At 41.3% G+C, this 23,650-nt stretch overlaps 2 long non-coding RNA genes across 2 annotated transcripts; one reads left to right on the top strand and one right to left on the bottom strand.

The window, feature by feature from the left end:
- Nucleotides 1-5,056: 5,056 nt before the first annotated feature.
- On the bottom strand, nt 5,057-6,651 carry LOC133723575 (uncharacterized). The gene is made up of 2 exons (XR_009853136.1): nt 5,899-6,651; nt 5,057-5,798 (listed from the first exon to the last, which is right to left on the bottom strand). It is a non-coding gene; the product is annotated as an uncharacterized LOC133723575 (long non-coding RNA).
- Nucleotides 6,652-9,694: 3,043 nt separating this feature from the next.
- On the top strand, nt 9,695-10,978 carry LOC133719935 (uncharacterized). Its single transcript, XR_009851566.1, has 3 exons — nt 9,695-10,075; nt 10,266-10,306; nt 10,816-10,978. It is a non-coding gene; the product is annotated as an uncharacterized LOC133719935 (long non-coding RNA).
- Nucleotides 10,979-23,650: the final 12,672 nt, after the last annotated feature.

Below are 23,650 nucleotides of genomic sequence, written 5' to 3'. Positions count from 1 at the left end.
ATAATGGTGCCCCCAAAAGCAAAGTGGCTATCTTTCTACAGAAGGGTGTTCGACTTGGCTTATCCCTAACCACAAGACTGCAGGGTGTTCGGTTTAGCTTACCTTCAATCACAGGACTACAATGTGTTCTACTTGACGTGATTCTGTTTCCTTCAAAATGTGGCACCTGCAAGGGATTTAATAAATATACAATCCCAAAGTGATCATGTCTTTTGTTTTGGCGGTGGAAAACTGATCAATAGCACATGAAGACAAAATGTAATTAAAGCATGATTATCAAAACATAGTGTGCTGCAAGGCATGATTCAAAGTACCAGGAAGCAGCTTTCTTTTGAAATGGGAATTAAATGGCAAAGTTACAAGGAACATGGCCACATCCAGGTGCTTGGAAGAATCAAAACCATAAACAACTAAGCTTTTGCTTTCTCTCACTTTGTCCATGAAACGGTGAAGCCGTGATATGCTCAGAGCCTCAGACAAATTCTCTCTCCGAGTAGAACTGGCAGATCTAGCAGATGGTTTTGTGGGTTTAGTCTGGGCTTCGAATTGAGTGCAGATATAAAATCAAAAAAATTTATGGGTGTCCAAATCAGTTACAAGCTTTTAGGCTCTATGGAATCACCCGTCGACAAACTTCAAAGCACTGAAAAGCCCACTCTACAAAGGTCCACATCAAATCTTCGACTCCAATCTCAAAGCTCGTCTTGATGGGTGTCTAGATTAAATATGCATCGTCAAATGATACATGGACACTTCACCAAAATTGAGGTGTCCACTCCAAATGGAAGGAGTCATTGGGCCTCTCACATAAAATGAAAGCAAGTCCATCGATAGAGGTCAACTCCAAATCTCTGAGGACTAATCACAAATCTCGGCACGACAGGGTGCCCAAATCAAATCGGTGGATACTTTGCCAAATTGGATGTCCACCCCAGAATATATTTTTTTGATTGACGGATTCAAAATATGTACACATCCATCAACCCAAAGTCGGTACAAAACCGAAAATTCTAATCCAATGAACTACAATGGTTTGATCCCTTCAAAGGGTATGTAGGCAGTCTAGCGACCCACTAGATGCAACCACAACTCCATACAAAATCCCTGACTCCACCAGTCAAATTTGGCCAGTCCCAAATGAATCACTGACTCCAATCAAATTCTCCCAGCACCAGAAAATCAAATCATTCCCAAATCACACAAAATTCAAAGGCTCTAAACCTTTCAAAATCTCCCAAACACAAATTCAAAATAAATTGGTCATCTTCTCATTTAAATCTCAAATGCCGGAACTACATGTGGTTTGATCTCGCAAAGAGTATGTAGGCAATCTAGAACCAAATTTGTCTAGATGCAACCGCGTCCTAAACACAAAAATCGAATCCCTGGTCCAGTTAAACCAAATTTATCCCAAACACTACTCTCATTCCAAAATCAAAGCCCTCCAATGAGTCATTCACTCATTGGAACTCTTGAACTACGAGTGGCTTGATCCCTTTCCAAGGGTACGTAGGCAACCCATTCAAATATCCGGGTGCAGCCGCAAAAACAAACAAACACACATCCCATGAATTGGTTTCTTCATAAATGGAATCAAAGGGTGTTTCCCTGTAACAAGGGATTGTAATTAAGAGACACATTCTGTCTTGAATGGGTCGAACCTAAAATAATAAAAACTCTATTCACTAAATGAATACGAGTGAAATTATGTTGGGTGACATTTACGCTCACTATGTGCAATTTTCTCTCAACAGATAGAAAATAGAAAATTTCAAAATAAAAAAAATAAAAAAAATCATATAGAGAAAATGACTAATGCAGGGGCGGGGGCGGGGAATCCCCCATTTGAAAATATCCCCAGATGGGGAATGAGGGCGCTTAAATAGTGAGTATTTAAATAAAAAAAATCACAGCCTTTAATAGGCTAAAGGTCTTAAATTTTTTTTTAAAAAAAAAAAAAAAAAGGTGGTTCTATTCAGACCTCCTAATTTGCTCTTTGGACCTATCTAAATTTTTGTCAAAATTTAATCTCTATTTTTGTCAAAAAAGGGTGGTTCTATAGTTAAAAAAAAAACTGAATATATAGAATGAATACCATTGACCATTGATACGCAAGAGTCATTATTCTAAAAATACTCTCTTCCTTCGCAATTGTTTTTAGCCAATTGACAAATATGAATCATAGAGTTTTTATTTTTTATTTTTTTTTATTTAAAATTTGTGATGCACTTCATAACTCCATAGCCATGAGAAATTAAAGAGGAAAAGAAGAACAAGTAAAGAGCATATTACATCACTTGAGATATTCAGGTGGTTTTGAATTATGCAAGAACCTAGAAATTTTTGTGGGTTTTTGGGTTGAGAACGTAGCCTCCAGCTTGGTCCTTCTTCTGTACTCCAACACAATTGCACTTGTAGTTCTCAATTAAATACTCTACTGTATGCCTGTATTTATCCCTTTTGACGAAACTGTCGATGGCCCTTCATGCCATGTATAGAGTTTAGACTTTAAAGTTGGTAGTGTGGTCATATATTAATCCTTCCTCTCCTCTCTATGTATATAGTTCCTTACTGGACAAAGATAAAAAAAAATTGATGTTCAAAGAAACTGCATGTATCATAGTAGGAGGTATAAAAAAAAAAGTAAAATACAAACAAGGACAAAATAGGAAGTTTGTTGAAAAAAATTGGGATGGGAGGTCCAAAGAGCAAATTAGGAGGTTCAATTAGAACCACCCAAAAAAAAAACCTGCCCATATTGAAAACGGGTAAATGGGTAGGTATGAGTTTACCCGTTTAGAAATAAGTTGGGTAAATACCCATACCCGTAAATTATTTGATGGGTATTACCCACGAATTATTATTGGGTAGGTATACCCAGCAGTTATTACCCAATGGATATAAATGCCAACTCTAGTAGTATTGGAGGATTACAATCAGTATATTGTTTCATTAGAAAATTACACACAAATGTTATTTTGAAACTTTAATTAGCCATAAGGCCACCTAGTTTTTCTTGTACACATAAGGCCACTCTCATCTTCAATTTATTTTGTACTTGACGATTTTGCCCATTTGCAAACAAAACAGTCTCTGTCTCTCTCCCCCCCTTCCTCTCCGTCACCACAGACCTCTCTCTCTCTCTCCCTTTCCTCTATGTAACCGCAAACTTTTCTCTAGAGCTCACTTGGACGGCCGGAGCTAACTACCGCCGGGAGAGAGTGATAGAGCCTCTCCACAGTTTGAATTGGTCGTCTGGCTACCGGAAGAGACTGATTGAGCCTCTCTACGATTCGAATTCATCGTCCGATTTTCTGATTCATCAGGCCGGAGCGATGTGCGTCACTAGAGGTAATGGCTTCATCGACGACGGTCGGGGTCTCCTCCATCTTCCTCCGTGACTGGATCGTCGTCGTTGTCATCCAGAAGATCTGGTATGTGAGCTCCAGTGTCGGCAAAACCACCTGGCCCTACGACTCCGGCGTCTGGTGCAAAAAAGACAGCGACGACATCATCTCCGCCTTCGAAGGCAACTCCAACCTCTTCTGGCAGATTCGACCTCGTTCCTACCGCCGAGATCTGAGATTGCATCTGAGCTCCGATTTGAATCCGGCAGGATCTGAGATTGCATATCTGAGCTCCAATTTGCTTCTTTGATGCGGTGTTGTTGACATCCCTTCCCACACCACCTCTGTTCCGTCATCACCGACCTTAATTACACCTCCGATTTGCTTTTTTGGTTTTGTTAATGATTTTTTTTATCGGAAAAAAATTAGACGGCATGATTAGAATTTGTTTAGTTTGGTTTGATTTGATTGTGATTTATTGGAATAAATGGACTTGGATTTGTTTGAATTCATCTGTTGTGGAATTTTGCAGGGGAGAGAAAGAGAGTTGTGCTCTTGAGTGATGGGGGGATGGTTTTGTGGTTGAATTCTGTTTTCTGATGGTGTTGTGATGTATTTTGATTGATGAATAATGAACCATTTCTTGTATGTTATTTGTTGCAGTTAGTAACTCTCTATAACTGTTATAGCGGCTTTTCAACATAGTGATAGTATCTTTCTATGTCTATGTTAGTATCTTTTCAACATGATGTCAATAGCTTCTATTTTCATTTTCATTATTTTAAGTTAGCAGCTCCGTGTAATTGTTCTAGTGGCATTTCAATATCGTGATAGTAGCTTTATGTGTCTTTGTTAGTATATTTTCAAGCTAATGTCAATGGCTTTTTTTTTTTTCAAATCAGTAGCTCTCTGCAACTATTGTAGTGGTTTTCTATCATAGTGATCGTAGCTTTCTGTACCTAAGTTAGTAGCTCTCTAATGTTAGTGAGAGTAGCTCGTTGGTGTTGATGACAATAACTTTTAGTGTTGGTGAGAGTAGTTTTCTGGTGTTGGTGAGAGTAGCATTTGTTGGTGATGACTGATAAGAGTAGCTTTTGGTATTTGTGACAGTATCTTTTGTTGGTGGGTATAATAGCTTTTTGTTTTGGGGAGCATAGGTTTTTTGGTAAGGAGTAGCTTTTGTTGTTGGTGATAGTAGCTTTTGTTGTTGGTGATAGTAGCTTTTGTTATCTCGCCGGATGTTGCCGGAAATCTCACCAGAGTAGCTTTTGTTGCTAGTGATAGTAGGTTTTGTGACCTCGCCGGAGGTGGCCGGGAATCTCATCAGAGTAGCTTTTGTTGCTAGCCACAGTAGCTTTTAGTGTTAGTGACAGTAGCTTTTGTGGTCGCCGGAGTTCGCCGGAAGTTGGCAGGAGGTATGTCGGAGACCCGCCGGAAGTTGGCCGGAGTTCGCCGAAGGTCGGCCGGAGACCTGCCGGAGTTGACCGGAGACCTCGCCGGAGAGGAGAGAGAGAATGATTGTTGTTTTTGTACTCTAGTGGCATTTATGTAAATATGTTGGTTTTTAATATCCAAAATATAACACATTTTTTAATCAAGTGACCTTATGAGGGAAAAAACTAGTTGGTGGCCTTATGGCTAAAAAAACATTCAAAGATGCACTTATATGTAATTAACTCTTGTTCCATTAGCTTTAGTCGAAAACTTAATTTAATTCACTCCAATAAAAGTCACCATTCTCATTACAAATTTCCTCTTAACATCGAATACAACCACTTGTCAAAATCGATCCATTCGAAATTTACCAATTCCTTAAATACTCACCAACTACTTTTATCACTTTAAGACATTTCCATAATGGTAACCAATTCATCATTCAATAACTTTGCATAAACATATCACCACCGAAACCGTAGCTAAAATCATTCTAATAACTACCCAATAATATCCACATATAGTTTGAATAGGCCATTCTCATTTCCCATGTTATCAAACTTAGTTTCTTACAAACATCAAATCAATCACGGTAATTTATGTATCAATTCCATTTCAGCCAATGATACATTTTTATCACCATAATATTAACAAGTATAACTGTATTCAAACCTGCTCACCTAAGGGACAGTTTTTAAGGGACTGTGAGGGACAAGTGAATCTGACGGCTGAAAATAAATGCACAGTTTTAAGTTATTATAATTTCTGCTTTTATATTTAATACATGTGGTTAAGATGCATTTGTCCCTCACAGTCCCTTAAAACTGTCCCTTAGGTGAACAAATCTGACTGTATTCATTCCACTTCGTGAAATCCATAAAACCTCAACTTCACCAAAACATAGTTCACGTCAAAACAGATTCAATACATGACCCTTACGATTTAACCCTTTCCCAAATAAGCTTTTATGCTTCGTATTGCCTCTAGCATCAAGCTCAGCTTCATAAAGCCATTGAACTACAACAACATCACCACAACACTATTTCAACAGCCATACAAAACAAAGGTTATACCATTATAAAACACAACTCAAAACCAATTTAAAGGTTATATATACCTCTTCTCCGTCAACTGTGAATCAATTTAAATGCGACGATTCTAGCCTTAGCTTCTTCCTTTCCAAATCCAAAACCAAATTTCACCAAGCCTCACATACAATTAAATTACAAGGTTAGGGTTTATTATTGTCAAACTCATAATGGAGGCTCAACCACAAAAAGCGTGACTAAATTTACCTAATGGAGACGGTTCGAAAGTCTTGTGGCCGTGAGTGGCAAAGCTGCAGTGGTCCACGCACCGGCGACGGCATGTGAGGCGCGTGCGGCGGCTCTGGTAAGAAATGGGGGTCGGGACTGGAGGTTTTGGTGAAGGGAGAAGCGCTGATTCTAGTTTTGGAGTTAATTTGACTCAATTCAGGCCGGAGGTTAGAGAACCAACACAACCCATGCAAAACTCTAGCGTGCGGTGCGTTCAGTGGTCATCCAGCGTCAGATGGTGTAAAGGCTTCCGGGTTTGGATGAGCGGCTTAGTTTGAACAAATTGGTGATGGTGGTGAGTGGAGAAAGTGATCGATAGTAGCCTTTCTGGCGAGGCATGGTGGCAGGAACTGTGGTGGTCGTGTGCACTGGCTGGAGGCGGTGCATGCTGGTGATTCTGATTGGGTTTGAGTCGGATTTGAGTCCCGGTTTGACTGGTGGTGGCTGTGACGTGAAGTGATGGCTAGACATCATGCTTTCCAGTGAAGGCATAGTGAAAAACAAAAGAGAGAGAGAGAGAGAGGAGGTTGCGGCTGCGAAGGGAGAAGGAGTGAGTTTTGAGGGTTTCTAGGTTTTCTCACCTTATACTTCCTATTTATACTTATGTGCATGAAATACCCATCTTGCCCTTACAACGAATTACGAAACTCTCCTAGGTGATTACTTCCTGGTTTTGGACTCGTAACTTTTCTTTTAGGGAGTTTCTATTCATACCTCCAAAATTAGTATTTAGACCTCCCTACTTAATAGACCTCCAACTTATGTTTATAAATAGGGTTCTTGACCCATACCACCAAAAATAGGTTAAAATTAGCCCACTTAGAGCATCTTTAGCAGACTCTCTATTATGGCTCCTTAGCTATTTTGGAGAGCATGTTTAGCTTTTTATCTATTTTAGCAGTTGCACCAGACTCCTAAATGGCTCTCTAGTATAACTTTTAGCTATCTCGCTCCTAAATATAGAGAGCGGGATAAGGCTCTTTATAATTTAAAACATTCCTTTTAAATTATTTTATGTAATTTATAAATAGAATTAAACTATTTAATATTTATTTAAAAAATAATATAAATTCAAAACTAGCTAAAATAGAGAGCATTGGTGCAGACGTAATTTTAAAGTGGCTAGCTAAAATGACTTTTTAGCTACTTTAGCTAAAATTTGACTCAAAAATGGCTAGCATTGCTAAAGATGCTCTTACACCACCAAGAAAATTTTGTTCCCACTAACCCAATTTAATAGCTAAATGACGATTTTGGGCTCTAAAAAATTAATAATTACATCTCGGCCACTTTATCTCTCTCGCCGTCTCTCTCTCACATCTCTGCAAGTTCGATGAGTCTCTCTCTCATCACCGATCTAGCGATCTCTCTCTGTAAGGAAGACGTGGACGACTCTCTCTCACCACCAATCTCTTTCTCTGCAAGGACGCCGTCGACGACGACGACAATGACTCTCTCTCTGCAAGGACGAGGACCCCAACGCCGACGACGAGGATCCGTCTCTCTCTCTCTCTCTGTGCAAGGACGTCGACGAGGAGGAGGAGGAGGATCTTAATTACAAAAACTCCGAGTCCGATCCCAACCTTCTTCCCCACACTCATCCCTCCGTCGGCCCTCTTCCCCGTAGTTTTCCAGCACCGACATCGTCGTCATCATCTTCGGCATCGCCGGCGTCATGTTCCACATTTGTACTTTCTCTCTCTCACCTGTCATCTTCGATACCGGTGAATATTGACATTGCTCGGGTCGCCTTTAAGCACCAACAATCTGGACCTAAGCTTCTGGAGGCTCAAATCCAAATCCACGTTTTAGTCCGAGTTGCAGCGTAGTGAGCGCACACTGGTTTTTTTTTTTTTTGGTTTCATTATGTGCGATGCTCTTTTTTTGTTTTGGAGCTGCATACATTTAGACTTGTCTCGATAGAAGCATTCTTAAAATCTGACAATTGAACACACCTGCACCTTTTACCATTCAATAGGTTCGATAAACTTGTAGCATGATTGCATGTCAGAGATGCTAGACCATAATTTTGATTCTTGATTGTTCATCTTTTTGCTTGAGAAGTATAGGTCTAGCAGTCATAGACTTTTCCATCCTACCATGAATTTTCTTCCTTTTTTCTTTAACGGTATATGTTTAGCCAAAACAAAAAAAGTGTGTGCTTGCATGGAGCATCTAATTTGTAAGAACTGTTGCTGATATTGAAGTTGTTGCTCTATGGAATTATTCTGTTTTGGCTTCTTTTTGGGTCGTTCGGATTCCGAACAGGTTCGACGGAAAAAGAAAAAAAAGGCCATCCTTCCTTTTTTTGTTTTGTTTTTTTTGGTAGTGAAATGGGGACAGAAATAAAGAAAAAAGGAAAAAAAAATTGTATTGGGGGGCAATAGAGGTTTGTTAAATGTCTATTGGGAGGCAATAGACGTCTATTGGGGGGCAATAAATGTTTTGAATTGATGTAATCTTCTCATTTTTTTTCCTTAGACGTCTATTGGGGGCAATAGAAAGAAAGAGATAGAAGGCCGGTCAAATTCTGCTCACTCTTTCCCTCGCTCGCTCTCTCTCTCTCTCTCTCTCAAAATCCCCTCTGCTCCCAAAACCGTAACCATTGCCACTACTCCTTCTCCACTCGCAGCCCTATCCCCGCCGCCCAGCCTTCCTCCTCTTCTTCTCCGGCTGGACCGCCTGCAACGGCGTCGTTGAGGAGCTCAAGAATTTCACCACTCGCTCCCCCACTTGCTTCACGTTTTCGGGGACGGAGGAAGCACTGCCGAAATTCTCTGCGTCCTCGGTAATTTCTAGTGTAATTTGTTTATGGGTTGTGATATTTTACGGATTGATTAAGGATTTGGTGTCTTGGTAGCTAGATCTGCTAAGAAGTGTGATCAATTTCATGACTGGGTTTATTGATTTGGATGTCGGAATTGCTGTACGTTGTTGAGTTAGAATTGCTATATATTTTCAATTCCTTACTCCTTACAAATTGGGAGTTGAGGACAGAGAGCTTGTGTCGGTCCCTTTTGACAATTCCAAGCACTGCTGCTGCTGCGTTTGCTTTGGGATTGGCCTTTTGCTGTTTTATAAGATTTTAATTCGAGAGAGATAGACTTGGTAATCTTTTATGTTTAATCAATTTGGGAACTTTGTGATAGTCCCATAGCAGAGAATTTCGATGAGATTGGTGATGGATTTGTAGTTTAATTGTATTTCAAGTAATGGGTTGGACCCACCTTTGAATCATTATGAGTTCATCGTGTCTATGCAGTTCCATGTTTTACTTAGTTTATGTGTCGATTACATATGTGATTATGTGTTTTATGCAGTTGTAGTTTTCTGTATGATCGAAAGAGTAGTATAGTTTAGTGATACTTGCTACATGATTCCCATTTTGGAGTCTGCAACTACCTTGGTAGTTTCATTCAGGCTTAGATTTTGAACCTAGCAACCATTGCTGTTAAGGTCTTTCATTCGTAAAAGGTAGTATTAGTTTGATATATCCGAGCAGAGTGCCGCCACAGATAGTAATGTTGAACCAATGATATCTCTGATTTGAGCCTCGTTTTTCAATTTACATCATTAAGATAAGTTGGTGTAGCATGTACGACGGAAGGTGAGGGACAAATGGATATATTGGTGGAATCTGAACCTGGGTTCTAGCAGTGTATTGGTGATGTCCTAGCCTGCTTGCCATGTTGCTCGTGAAGTGAGATTTGTTATGACTTGGCCCTGATTGATTGAACCTTGTTGATTAGTATTGCTGGTTTGCACAAGTTAGGATCAGATTAGGTGATCAGAACTACTGTTAAGCTAGATGTCTAGTGTTCTATTTGATGCACAAGATGCATTAGTTGGTGTAGCTCATTTGCAGGACAACAAGCATCAGAATGTTGAGGACAGAGAGCTTGTGTTGGTCCCTTTTGATAATTCCAAGCACAGCTGCCTTGCATGAATCACACTCGTAGCATCACAAGTAGTTCTAAGGTACTTCTATTTTTCTGAGTTTCAAAGTTAACAGCTATCACAAGTAGTTTTTGTTCCATTGTGGATGTGCGCTTTGTTATTGCTGTAGGTTCTGGAGCATGCTTCTGAATGTCTCTGTGAATTTTTCATATTGGCTTCTTATAACTGAAGTTCATTCCATGTTTTCTCTGTGTATATGTACACAAAACAGGTGCTGATATAAGAATTCACCTCTGCCTCTAGCTGAAATAGGTAAACGCCAAGTTGACTTCTTTGATTGATTGTGTCATATTTATCTTGAACATGCATAAGATGTCATATTTATCTGGTATCATTAACTCTGGATACACTGGTTATATGAATTTGAACCAAGTAGCAAGTAAGATGAGTGAATTTGCTGGAAATCTGCAGAAACTGTCCTGCAGTACAGCCTTCTTTGGTATTTCTTTTTCCTGACTTATTGACCTCCAAATGACCTGACCTTTTGATATGTTTTACTTCTGTTAGTTAGCAAAGGATCTGGAAAGTTTCATTACATTTCGACATAAAGTGAATGTTTTGTGAATTTTCCCAGTTTGGTCTGTAATAGAGAAAGCTCCAGAATTTTAAATGTTCCTCTGATTTTATGTTTTGATTTCAATGCCTTAATGTTTTTTGTTTTGTTTGTATGGACACCTTCACGAAAGAATATGTGCATTTTGTTGTCTATCTTGCTTACTGGACATTAAGCTAACATTGATTTTTCTATGTTTATATTACAGGTTCTCATGGCAAAAAGAGCAAAGCAAATGAAAGCAAGTGTAAAACTCACAAGTAAAATGGTGCAGTTGTGAGTACGGTTATAATTTTCAATACTTGTAAATGACAACACATTTATTTTCATATTAGTGTTTGACTATTTGTATTTGAATATGGTACGATGACTCAATGGATATTTTTAACTATATTTTTTATGAGTTAATGTTAATTTCCTATTTGATTTAATGGATGCAGATATTAATTACTTAACTATTATTATTAATTATTTGTTAAATTTTGTGGAAATGGGTAAAAAATAATAATGATAATAATAATAAAACAAAATTAGCGTTTGGGACAACCATTTTAGCATCACAATTGGTATAAAATTATATAGGTTTATCTATTTATCAAAATATTTTAATTAAAATTTATAAATATATTTGCAATGACAAACTAACCGTAGCACAATTTTAGCGGGAAGATTTGGCGGTTATTTTGAAAATACACACATTGTGACGGCATCATAGCCGTAGCAAATACCTCTACATGGGCTACCCTGATGGAAATTTTGCGACGGAAGCTTGCGTAGCAAATCACCGTCGCAAAACAATAACTGATGCGACAGCAGGAGAATACCGTTGCAATGACCTTTTGCGACGGCATTTTACCGTCGCAAATGGATCTTGTGACGCCACCTATTGCAATGTCAACATTTCCGTCGCAAAAGGCTTAATTTTCAATCGCGAAAAGTTTTCTTCGTCGCAAAAGCCCAATTTGCCGTAGCAAAATAGGCGTCGCAAAAGCAATTGTTTTTAGTAGTGGTAGGTCACACCTTTGGCGGGAGTTGGTACCGCTGGTGGTAGTATGAGCGTGGCTCATTATGGCTAATTATGCTTGCAAATGCCTATGTAAGTACAAGTCCCCCAAGTCCCCAGTCAAGGAGGGCAATCTTGGTTGGGGAGTTGCCTAGCGGTTCGAAGCGTTACTTCCGCCAGACTTGCGAAAACATAATTAGCGTCAGTGAGTTGTCAACCATGGACTTACTGAACAAACGCTTTATACCCTTTCGGGTGCGCCCCTACTAGGCCCCCCCAGGGAGTCCCCCACTCCCCGGCTAAGATAGACCTCCGTTTGGCCGGTGTATTGTTTGTTGAGGGGAGCTGCGCAGAGCAGAGGGTGTTGGGTAGCGAACCCAATCTTTGATACCCAAGTGGCGGGGGTCAAACATGCCTGATCAGGGACGTCGAAGACTGTTGACGCGTCCCCCCTTTGTCCCGGAGGACCTTGGTTTGACTGCAACGCCGCGTGGCGGTCATTGTCAAAGTGAGGCGTTGCCTCGGGAATCGCCATTGGCGGAAGTCCGTCCGCTGATAGTAAGTGGCCCGCAGTGTTACGGGAACCTGGCGGTGGCCTAGTGCATGGAGTTGCGGTCAGCGGTGACGGCCTCATTTTCGAGGTTTGCAAGCGGGAAATTCCGCTAGCGGTATTGAGCTTAGCGGAGACTATCTCGCTTGCATGATGAAAAGAGAGACGTTCCGCTAGCGGTATTGCGCTTAGCGGAGACTATCTCGCTTGCAAGATGAAAAGAGAGAAGTTCCGCTAGCGGTGTTGCGCTTAGCGGAGACTATCTCGCTCGCAAGATGAAAAAGGAGAAGTTCCGCTAGTGGAGTTGCGCTTAGCGGAGACTATCTCACTTGCAAGATGAAAAGGGAGATGTTCCGCTAGCGGTATTGCTCTTAGTGGAGACTATCTCGCTTGCAAGATGAAAGGGGAGAAGTTCCGCTAGTGGTGTTGCGCTTAGCGGAGACTATCTCGCTCTTGACGGTTAGTATTCCCGCCCTGTGGAATATTACTTCGTACAGACGCTTCGTCTGAAGGCGTTCGACACGTGGCTGCTATGTATTGGGTTAGCGTGTGGAATAACGTCTGTTCAGCATGCCCGTCGCCTCGCCATAAATGCGGGTAATTATTGATTTTGTAACCGAGGCGTCGTCTCGGTTAATCCGGAGAGTAAGTGTAAGCGTGGGGCACGTGTACGGTTATTGTGCGATGTCGTTTTTTAGCGGACGGTCAAGATGGGGTTGATGTTGACATAAAAGAGAGGGAAAGCTGGTGGTTTGGCACTTTGCACCTTGAACCAGTATCGTTGTCTTCACGCTTCGCTTTGTGTTTCGAGAAGAAGATTTGCTACGATTCCGTGGAGTTTATCGATCTTTGGAGCACGAAGATCTCCTGTAGTGAAGACAAGCGCCTTCGATCGCACTAAAGCTTTCATCTTTGAGGTTGGTATCTTGAATCCCATCCCTGTTTTATTGAATTTCTGTGTGTTTGCTTATGTCAGTTTCTGGGTTTTCGATTTGGGGTGCTATCTGTTCCTCCCTGGTGTACTCTGAGGGTGTAACGCGAGTTTTGGGGATGGGTTTGGTGTTTGATAGAGAGTTGGGGTTTAGGGATTTGCTAGATGGTCGAATCTAGGTTGAGTGTATGGGTGCGTTTTGTTCTTGTTTTGGCATTTTCTGGACAATTGTTCTTGATGTTCTTAGATGGACCTGGTAAAGGGGTAGCTTAGATCTTTTGCGAACTGACTGGTTTGGGTTTTAGGGTTTTGGGATGGCGAGCGTCGTAGAGATCTTGAGCGGTGAGGATTCCGGGTCTGTCGAGTCGCTCAACGTGGCAGATAGGGTGTTTATTGACTCGTTGCGTCTGTCTGCCCCTGCAGGAACCTCACTGTCCGAACTGCTAGACATTGTGCCGCTACAGACCATACCCTGGGAAGTTTCCATGGGTCGTGCCGGTCATCCTGAGAGTTCTAGGGCCAGAGAAGATGCCGCTACTCTAAAAAGGAGGGAGGAGAAGCTGGCGAGAGCAATAGCGCCGCTAGCGGCTCCGCGGATGGGGTGAGAGAGGCTGGCGGGGAAGAGGTTGAGTCAGCCTGGGTTCTCGGCGACGGCACAGCGGTTGACGAGGCGGAAGGACCGATGGCGGTGGCTGCCGTCAACCTTGTGAAGCGGGTGTTCCGCCTGCCAGGTGTAGTGAAGCTGCGACCGCCGCTGAAGGATGAGAAAGCGTCGTTCCTGCCAGCGGGGCATGAGGTGATCTTCCGCCAGGGAGTGACATTCCCGCTGCTGCCAAATCTCCAGATTTTGGTTTGTGAATTTGGCCTCGCCTTTGGGAAAATTTGCCCTAATATGTGGCGGTTGCTGATGGCGCTCAACTCCCTTTGGCGTTTGTCCGATTGTGAGGGTCGAACCGTGGCGGAGGTGCTGCACTTCTACGAGTTGGTGTACGTGAAGTGCCAAGGATGCAGCGGGCAAGTGAATCTGAGTCACCGCCAGGGGGCGTCAAAGCTAATCGAGAACTTGAAGGACTCCATGTCACCCTGGCGGGGGACCTTCTGTGTTGCCACCGTCGGATGGGAGTATCAAGCGGGGTCGAATGAGGGGGAGCCGACATTTAGGATTAAGTCGGAATTTCAACCTATCCGAGGTTGTCGCTGGCCCCCGCTACTCATGGTTGGTTTTTGTTGTACAATAATTCCTTTTGTTGTAATGATTGTTCCGTTTTTTATTTTTGTAGCGGGCCTGCGGTATAACCTGACGCGTGAAGAAGAGTGTCGCGTGGCAAGAATTCGAGGCTGTTGGCAGAACCGCAACCTGCTAGATCTTCGCCTTCTCACCGGGTGGGAGTTGTTGGTCGATCAACAGTTGACACGAGCCCTTGGTACTTACCTTCCGCTGATGTGCCTTTTAGTTCGTTGTTTGCCAGGCTAACTCGTTGTTTTTGTATAGATTCTCCGCCGGGCAACAGAGCGAGCCGCGAGGCGTTTGAGAAAGCCATGGACCGTGCTGAGATCAACAACTTCTTGGAGAACATGTACGCTTCTGGGCTGGCGGCCCAGAAGACCGTCGTTAACCCAGAGACACTGGCGCTAAGCCAGTCTGAGACTCCCGTGGTGCTACCGATGCGCTTGATCCGCATTGGTGGGGTGGGGGTTGGCGGATTGATCCGCTTGCTCCTCCGCGTTTCCCCCGCTACCGTTAGTCATGGTGGATGTTGTGGTGGGATTGCCTTTTGTTCAAGGTTCCCACAGACGGCGCCAATGTTAATGTCTAAAGTTCGGCGGTAGCTAAACCTTTGTTAACGCTGGTCCGATGGGCGGACTGCTATTTGTGATGTTCTTAGAGCTTCCGCTACCTGTCAAGTAAAATACAGAGGGCGTCAGAGGGAGACAGCGTTGGGCGGTCTTCACTTCTCTGATGCCTAAGTTAGTCAATGTATTTATGTTGACAAAGTAACAGTAGGTAAGTATTGAATGCGTAATTAATGAGGAGAGAAGAGAGAACCTTTTATAGGTGAGGAAAGAGCTGATCTTCTCCATGTTTTCGATGTAGGACTGATGTGCTTCAGTCCCCAACTTCTGGAGCTTCTGACGCTGTCTTGTCTCGGCGCGTGGCGGCGCGTCAGCGGTGATCTGGGGGTAAGCCGGGGCTCAGGCGGTAGCCCGCCTGGCTGTGTTTCCATAGGTCACACCTTTGGCGGGAGTTGGTACCGCTGGTGGTAGTATGAGCATGGCTCATTATGGCTAATTATGCTTGCAAATGCCTATGTAAGTACAACTATTATAGTATTACACTAGGAATAAACCATGTTATATAATTACTATTATAGTATTACACTAGGAATAAACTCTCTGAAGACCAAGATATATTGTCTTGGAGGCATAAACCATAGAGATTAAACCATTCCATTGTAGTACAGTACAATAACAACTTGATCGTTCACAATTAATGAAATTACACTCGCCAACCTTAAAACCATGACAAAGCATGTGCAAGAACCTAATAATTACCTATACATACATATTTGTACAGCCATTCAACAAATCAACGATTACTCAAGTTGAAGACTACGTATTGTTCATGGAGGTAAGAAGAGATTTTTTTTCCCCTATTTTGTGTCTTTATTGGTAATTTGACATGAGTTGATAAAGTCAACTATAACTTGAAAAAAAAAAGAGGTCCAATTGCCAATTTTGGAGGTATGAATAGAAGCTTGATACGCCTAAAAGCAAGCACGCAATTTAACCCTGCAAAATGTAGTTATCAGTATAGAATAAGTAGGGATCGTTCTAGCCGGGGATTGAGGGTACACCTATAATTGCAAAAAGAAACAAAGAATTTATATAAGGTATTATAAAAAAAAAAAAAAACAAAGAATATAAATATATACAAGTTAATGTAAAAAGGGGGTTTTAGGATTTTAAATTTGAAAATTAAAATAAATAAAATAAAGAAAATGTAAAAACATATATACAAAGGTGGAACGCAAGGAACAAAGATCAAAACCACAATCATATGCATGAAATCCAATTACAATTCCTATAGTTGATTATCTATGTCATGAGAAAGAAGTTGAACATGTGAAACGTTAGAAAGCAAACGATTTCCCATTTTTTACTTTCCATTCAATATTTAATCTAAGCGAAAGCACCTAAATTAAACCTATTGAACATGCAATCATAGTCTAGAAAGCTAGCTAATCATGTACACATTCAATGCATGAAGAACAAAGAAAGGATGTCAACCAAAGTGCACAACCTAGTATGAAAAAGTTCATCTATTTGCAATCCTCCTTAATTGATTTCGACTCTTGTCCAAAGCCTTGACTACTTATGAAATATGTTCACAAAACTATTAGGTGAATTGTTTACCTAAATCTAGCTCCAATTACATGCATATATCCTAAGTTGGCCACCAAAGAACATAAACATATAAAAGTTTTCTGTAATCCAAAATCAATCAAGCAATCTCACATAAGCAACATAGAAATCAACATAAAAAAATCACAACTTTATTTCAAAACATATAAACGGGCTTTAAACTTTGCCCTTAACGTCATGTTAACTAGAATTCATAGCTCTACGAATAAGGAAAACAGAAGAAAGTATGAAATACACCGTGAAAGATGGATGACAAGCCTTGAGACGAAGAACTTGAAGATCCTTGAAAGCAAGCAATCTTCTAGGGACGACACAAGGGTGGATGGCAGCTAGGATCTTGATGTATTGCATGACTTCTTCTCCTCCTTGCTTGAAACACAGAACTTCTGAAGACTAGAGAATGGAGAGAATTTTTGGTGTGTAGAATTGTGGGAGAAGTGGTGTGTAGAAAACGTCTAGAGAGGGGGGTATATATAGGGGAAAGGCCAAGCTTCATGAATCTTCTTTTTAATTTCCCAAATAATTATCTAGTCATGCCACATAGCTTCGACCAATCACAGAATGCCATGTTAGCCCTGTTATGTCATCCAACCAATCAAAAAGCTCCAAAATAAGTCCATAATCTTTCAAAATATATTATTGCTGATTTTCCCAAGATTTTATCTGATTTTTCTCTTAATTTTCGGCCAAAATACTCTTGAGTGAAAATAGGAATGAATCTGGACTTGTTTTGGACCTTTTCTCCCTTAAATCTCTCCATGGTGTCATTATCCTTGATCCTCTCTTGATTTTTGACATTAACTCCATGATTTCCATCCATTTTTCACGGCAAAATATATATTCTTCCCAAAAATATCTCTTTTACGTCCAAAAACCCTAAATCAATTGGGCTTTTTCCCATTTTGCCGAAATCCACATTTAATCTAGAAGGATCTTGGGCTTTCTTGAGTCTTCTTCAAGCCATGTGGTCTCCTAGTGCCTTTAGGACTCCTCTCTCAACGCCATTTTTCTTCATTTTTCCGACAATGCTTCCTAGTTGCCTTAGGAGTCTTGCTTTGACAAAGTTTCCTCTTTTGAACAGGATTTCCTGGCTGGACCAGGAAAACTTCATTTCTTCATTTCATCTCATTTTTACATCCCTTGTGCCTCGCCTTAGCCCTTCCCAACGTTCTCTAGCTTTTCTTTCTCCTTTAGGCCCATTTCAGCTCCATTTGCTCCATGGGACCTAAAAATAGAAACTTTTATTAAAATTACTAAAAATAGAAACTTTCTAATAATGGAAACTTTCATAAACAAGAAAGATTTATTTAAGGAAATAACTAAGTAAATATGAGGAAATAACAATTAAAACGTCGCATTAAAATGCTCCTATCAAAGCTCCGTTCTTTTATTCATTTTTCGTTGGAAACTTCTTTAGTTATTTCTCAACTCCGTTCTAGGCCCAAAACTCGATTTTGTAACTCCCACTTCGTCTTTCTTCAAATTAACTTCGACAATCCATATCTCAATAAGTTGTGGTAATCTTCCCGGCCCAAATGAAAGAACATTGGTCCAAACATAAATTATAACGCCCATATTGTGATCTTGACACCAAAGAAATCTCTGAAAAAATCTGACGTAGGATTAAAATTTCACAGACCTTAACTATTCCATACGAATTTTGATTCTTACAGGCCACATGTCCACGAACTCGGTTTGACGTGTTCTACATCTTTCATGAAGGAAGTTTCCTAAAAAATTAAGCCGAACAAAAAGTAAACTTTTGGTCAACGAAAAGTAAAAAGTGAATGTAATTGTCATTTTGTTATGCCCCGTACCCAAACATACCCGTCTACTAGTCATTTGGACGACAAACTACAGTGATCTTTACTGTTTACCTTCGTTTCGGACTTTTTAGGGGTGTCAAGAGTTGACTTTTTGGTTGGGTCAATTTTTTAGGAAACTTCCTTCTACAAAGTTATAGAGCATGTTAAACCGAGTTCGTGGACATGCAGAACGTTAAAATCAGAGTTGTAACGAAGGAGTTGTAAATGTTTAAAGCTAGTGGCAACCTTGTAATTTTTCAGAAATTCTTTAAAGCATATTTAGGTGCTCCCGGGTCGATTCCGGTCACCTCTGGTAGTGAAACCGGTCTCTTCTGGACCGCTTTGACTTCCTCTTCCTATTTGTGGCACTGGCGCACGCTAATTCTGTCGGTAGGAGGCGAAGCAAGTAAAAAACTCCAACGTCGTCATTTGTGTTTTTCCAACCAAATCTCGTTATTACGGCCACCTCAGGCCGCGCCACCACCCACATCTTGAAGCTTTCTTCTTCGTGGTTCGAACCCAACTAGTGGGTAGATCCAATTTTGCTGGAGGAAGCAGAATCGACGGCAAGAAGAAATCTAGGGCTTTTCGGGGTTTCGAGGTAAATTCTTATTTATATACTTGAAATTGATTAATGTTGTAGTTGAGAAAGTTGTTGGTAAGTTGTAAGGATTGTGTTGATGAAATTTTGTGACCCAATTCGGGGTTGGAACTGTTGCGCGTGGGTTCGACGTGCAGCAGCCTGTGGTGGCGCTTGGGAGCACGTTCGGCCGTTCTCGGCATCGTATTTTGGTTTGTTGGGTCGAGTATATCGTTGCGAGCGTGTAGATATGGATTTTGTATCAGTCGATGCAAATTTTGAAAATGATTGCAGGTTTCGATTCGGGAAGATCTAATCTTTAGAAGGATCCCATTTTTAGATATGTTATTATAACTTTTGAGTCGATATAACGTATGAAGTTTGGGCTCGTTTTTTTATGATTTCGAGCTTCCAATGATTTATTGGTTTTAGGGTTTCGAATTAATTATCGTCAATTTAGTTCTGATTCTCGAGGACAATTATTCATAATATTAATTTATTTAGAACGATGTGCAGATCGAGCTTGAGGAGGAAATTGTTGGACAGACGTTACAGCGTAATTCTGTGAGTGGACCTTGCTTTTAAATTAAATTATGTATGCAGTAATACTTTCGAGCTTTCATTTATTATGAGATTTATTTATGAATTTATGATTTATTGAGAGATTTAGTTTTATGAGCTTTTGTTTATCAAGATTTCTTGATTTATGCTTTCGATGATTTATGGAGTTAATATTGAGTTTCATTTTTGAAAGCATTGACCTATTTTTGAGCATTCTGAGTATAGAGTTTTTTAGAGTAATGGAGATTTAAATGTTACAAGTATGATATTCCAGTATTTGAGTATAAACGAGTTATTGAGATTTCATGAGCTTTTTGTTATGATTTAATGATTTTAGTTATTCGAAGAGGTAAATATGTTAGTGCATGCATATATGCATTACCTGGTCGGCAGTACCCTCCAGGTAATAGTCTGGTCGGTAGTACCCTCCAGACAATATTCTAGTTGGCGGTACCATCCAGAATATTCCGGTCGGCAGTACCTGTTATTGTCTAAGATTCAGCGGTAACTAAATCTTGTTAACGCTGGTCCAAGCTCAGACCGCTACTGAAGAGGTCATAGTGCTAGTGTTACCTGTTAAGTACAATACAAAAGGGCATCAGAGGGAGACTGCGGTTGGCGACATTCTCTACTCTGATGCCTAAGTCAGTCAATGTATTTATGTTGACAGAGTAACATAAGGTAGGTAATAAATGCGTAGTTAATGAGGAGAGAGGAATGAACCTTTTATAGGTGAGGGAGAGACTGATCTCTCATCCCTTGCTTTCGATGTGGGACTGATATGCTTCAGTTCCCAGGTTCTGATACTTCAGCGAGGCATTCTTGGAGCGTGGTGGCGCGTTAGCGGTGATCTCAGGTTGACCTGGGGCTAAGGTGATAGCGCATCTAGCAGTGTTTCCGTAGGTAACACCCTTGATGGTCTAGCGCATCTAGCGACCATCATAGCTAATTATGCTTAGGCAAATGCCTATGTAAGTACAATTCCCCAAATTCCCCAATCAAGGAGGGCTATCTTGGTTGGGGAGTTGCTTAGCGGTTTGAAGCGTTACTTTTGCTAGTCTTGCCGAGCATAATTAGCATCAGTGCGTTGTCAACCATGGACTTATTCTCAGCAAACACTTTATACCTTTCGGGTCCTGCTAGACTTCCCAAGTGGTCCCCCAGTCCCCGGCTAAGATAGGCCTCCATTTGGTCGGATAATTGTTTGAAGAGTGGAGCTGCATAAAGCATTGGGTGTTAAGTAGCGAGCCTAATATTTGATACCCAAGCATCAGGGGTCAACCGCCTGATCAGGGTTGACGTGGACGTTGTTGGTCTATCCTTTACTCTTTCCTGGAGGAAAAATTCTTGACTGCAGTGTCGCGTAGCAGTCATTGTCATTATGAGGCGTTGCCTTTATGAGAAGCTCGCTAGCGGCGTTTCGTTGTAGCGGAGGTTTGACTTGTTAAGATTCTGAAAGTGAGAAATTCCTCTAGCGAAGTTGTGCTTACCGGAGACTTTCACCCTTTAGGATTCTGAAAGTGAGAAGTTCCGCTAGCAGAGTTGGTGCTCTTAGCAGAGACTTTGTCCCTTGAGGATTCTAAAAGTGAGAAGTTCTGCTAACAGAGTTGCACTTAGTGGAGACTTTCTCCCTTGAGGATTCTGAAAGTGAGATGTTCCGCTAGCGAAGTTGGCGCGCTTAGCGGAGACTTTCTTCCTTGAGGATTCTGAAAGTGAGAAGTTCCGCTAGCGGAGTTGGGGCGCTTAGCGGAGACTTTCTCCTAGGGCTGGGATTTTAGCCCAGAAGCCCGAAACCCGACCCGGAACGGTCCGGGCTTTATTATTTATTTTACATGTTTTGTAAGGCCCGGCCCGAAATAAATATAATACGGTCCGGGGCTCGGGCCCAAGAAAACAAAAAAAAAAAAGCCCGAAGGCCCGAAAATTGGTGTAATCGACACATATTTGCATATTATTGGTAGTGATATTTAGGCTTACAATATGTGTGCACAGGCGATTCCTAACCCAACTAAAGTCTTAACCCTAACCGAGTAACCTCTCAGCCTCACTCTCTTAGTCTCAGCGACACCTCTCTTCAACTCACTCTCTCTCTCTCGGCCACCATTTTTGTTGAACCGCCGACCCACCCTCGCCGGTTCGATCTCTCCGACCCACTGTAAGTAAAACCTTCTCTTTGTACTTCATTGTTGGGATTGAATTCGAAACCACTTCTTCCAATATCCCAAATTGATGCGATTTCCTTTCAATCTTTCATGGTCGTTCTTGTTCATTTTGTTTCACTTGAATTGTTGGAATGTGGAAAACTGGAAGTTTGGAACTTGTTCTTGTTCATTTTGTTTCACTTTATCAGTTAGGTGTTCTTTTTTTTCTTCTTCCCCCTACTCAGGTTATTGGGCCCGAAAACCCGAAAAACCTGGCCCGTAAAAATCAGTTCGGGCCCATCTTGGTCCTAAAAATAAAAACTCATTAATTGGGCCCGGCCCTAAAAAAATTGTCATAACCCGGGCCCATCAAATTTTACACGGGCTCGGCCCGATCCCAGCCCTACTTTCTCCCTTGAGGATTATGAAGGTGAGAAGTTTCACTAGCGGACTTGGCGTGCTTAGCGGAGACTTTCTCCCTTGGCTTTTGATGTGTTGATTGGAATGGGTAAGAGTTATCTCTGACAGTATTGTGCCGCGTGTCAACTGCTAGTTGCCTTGGCGTGTAGGCGCACGTATCTTCAGCACGTTTGCTATTTCACCATAATGCGAGTAATTATTGATTGCGTAACCGAGGCAAAGCTTTGGTTAACCCGGATAGTTAGTGAGGTAGTGGGGCACGTGTGATCATCTGGTGAGAAGCCTTTTCGTGACAGGCGGCTTTGATTAGGCGGATGTTGACATAAAAGAGGGGAAACTTTGAAAGGTCTCCATTTTAACCTATACTTTAAACTTTCATTGTCTTCAACCTTTGAGAGACTCTAATAGAGAGATTAAGGTCGGAGCCAGGGCAGCAATTTGGGGAAAGAAGGAGACCAAGGAAAGCTAACCCATAGATCTACAAGGACAAAGGGTTCCTGCACTCCACGCACTCAAGGTTGGTGATTTCTGTTTTTCGATTCTTGCTTTGCTTTTCAGTTTGTGTTTTGGTGCTCTTCGAACTTGTTTGCACCTGTTTTTTGCACGTTGACCTACTAATCTCTCGCTGTTGGATGGGAGAGAATTTTGGCTGAGATTAAGTAAGGACCAAGAATAAAGTCACTCGATCATTCAGCCGAGAATGAAATTAATTGGTCATTCAGCTGAGATAAGGAAATTAGTCAAATACGCATTAGGTCGACCGAGAATATAGAGTTTAGGTCATACGGCTGAAATGAAGGTGTTGACCGAAATCAGAGTTTCTCGGTCACTCAACCGAGATTATAGTTTTTAATCGTATGACTGGGCGTTGTTCGGTCACTCGACCAAGATTAGAGTTTTGAGTTTGAGATAAAGACATCGTTCAATCACTCGGCCAAGGTTTGAGATTTTGGGTCGAACAACCCAAAAGATGATGAAAGTGGATCACACGGTTACATGGTTGGCAAATCCAAGTTCAAATGAGTAACTACGCAGATTGGCTGAGAATGAGCTTTGATATGCTCGGCCAAGCCCAACTGACAAACATCGGCCGAGGAGTCCGTTCAAGGAAGGAATCCTCACAAGGAAAGAGTTCAAATCAATTAAGGATTTCAATTGTGAAGATTCCAGATATCAGTCGAATCATAACATTTATGGACGAATCAATTTTAAAAAGAAGGAGAATCCTACTTAAATTCCACGTCTTGGAGGACAAGTTAGCTAGGGTTTTGATTTGTATATATAACACCTTGTAACTCATTGTAAGGGGTCTTGCACCACACAAGCAAATCAATATACAACTTTTACTCACAAACTTTTCTCTTGCTATCTCATAGGTACTTTGCCTTCGATTCAACTTTTGCAACTTGTTTTCATTTCTAGTTTCAATTCAATACTTTACATTCAAGCAATTTACTTTCTTCTTTATTTACTTTATATGTTCTTAACTTTTCGTACTTAGGAGTAGTTCGTAACGTAGAGTTATCGTCCATTGATCTCTTTCGGCCAGTCCGGATTGGATCGATGCGATTCGCTGTTCACACACATATCATCTCACAACGCTTTGACAACTGAGTTCACTTCACCTTC

Source organism: Rosa rugosa, chromosome 7 (genome assembly GCF_958449725.1).
Source record: "Rosa rugosa chromosome 7, drRosRugo1.1, whole genome shotgun sequence".
NCBI lineage: Eukaryota > Viridiplantae > Streptophyta > Magnoliopsida > Rosales > Rosaceae > Rosa > Rosa rugosa.
Note: the sequence above shows the minus strand (reverse complement) of the source record. Positions and strands in the feature narration are given on the sequence as shown.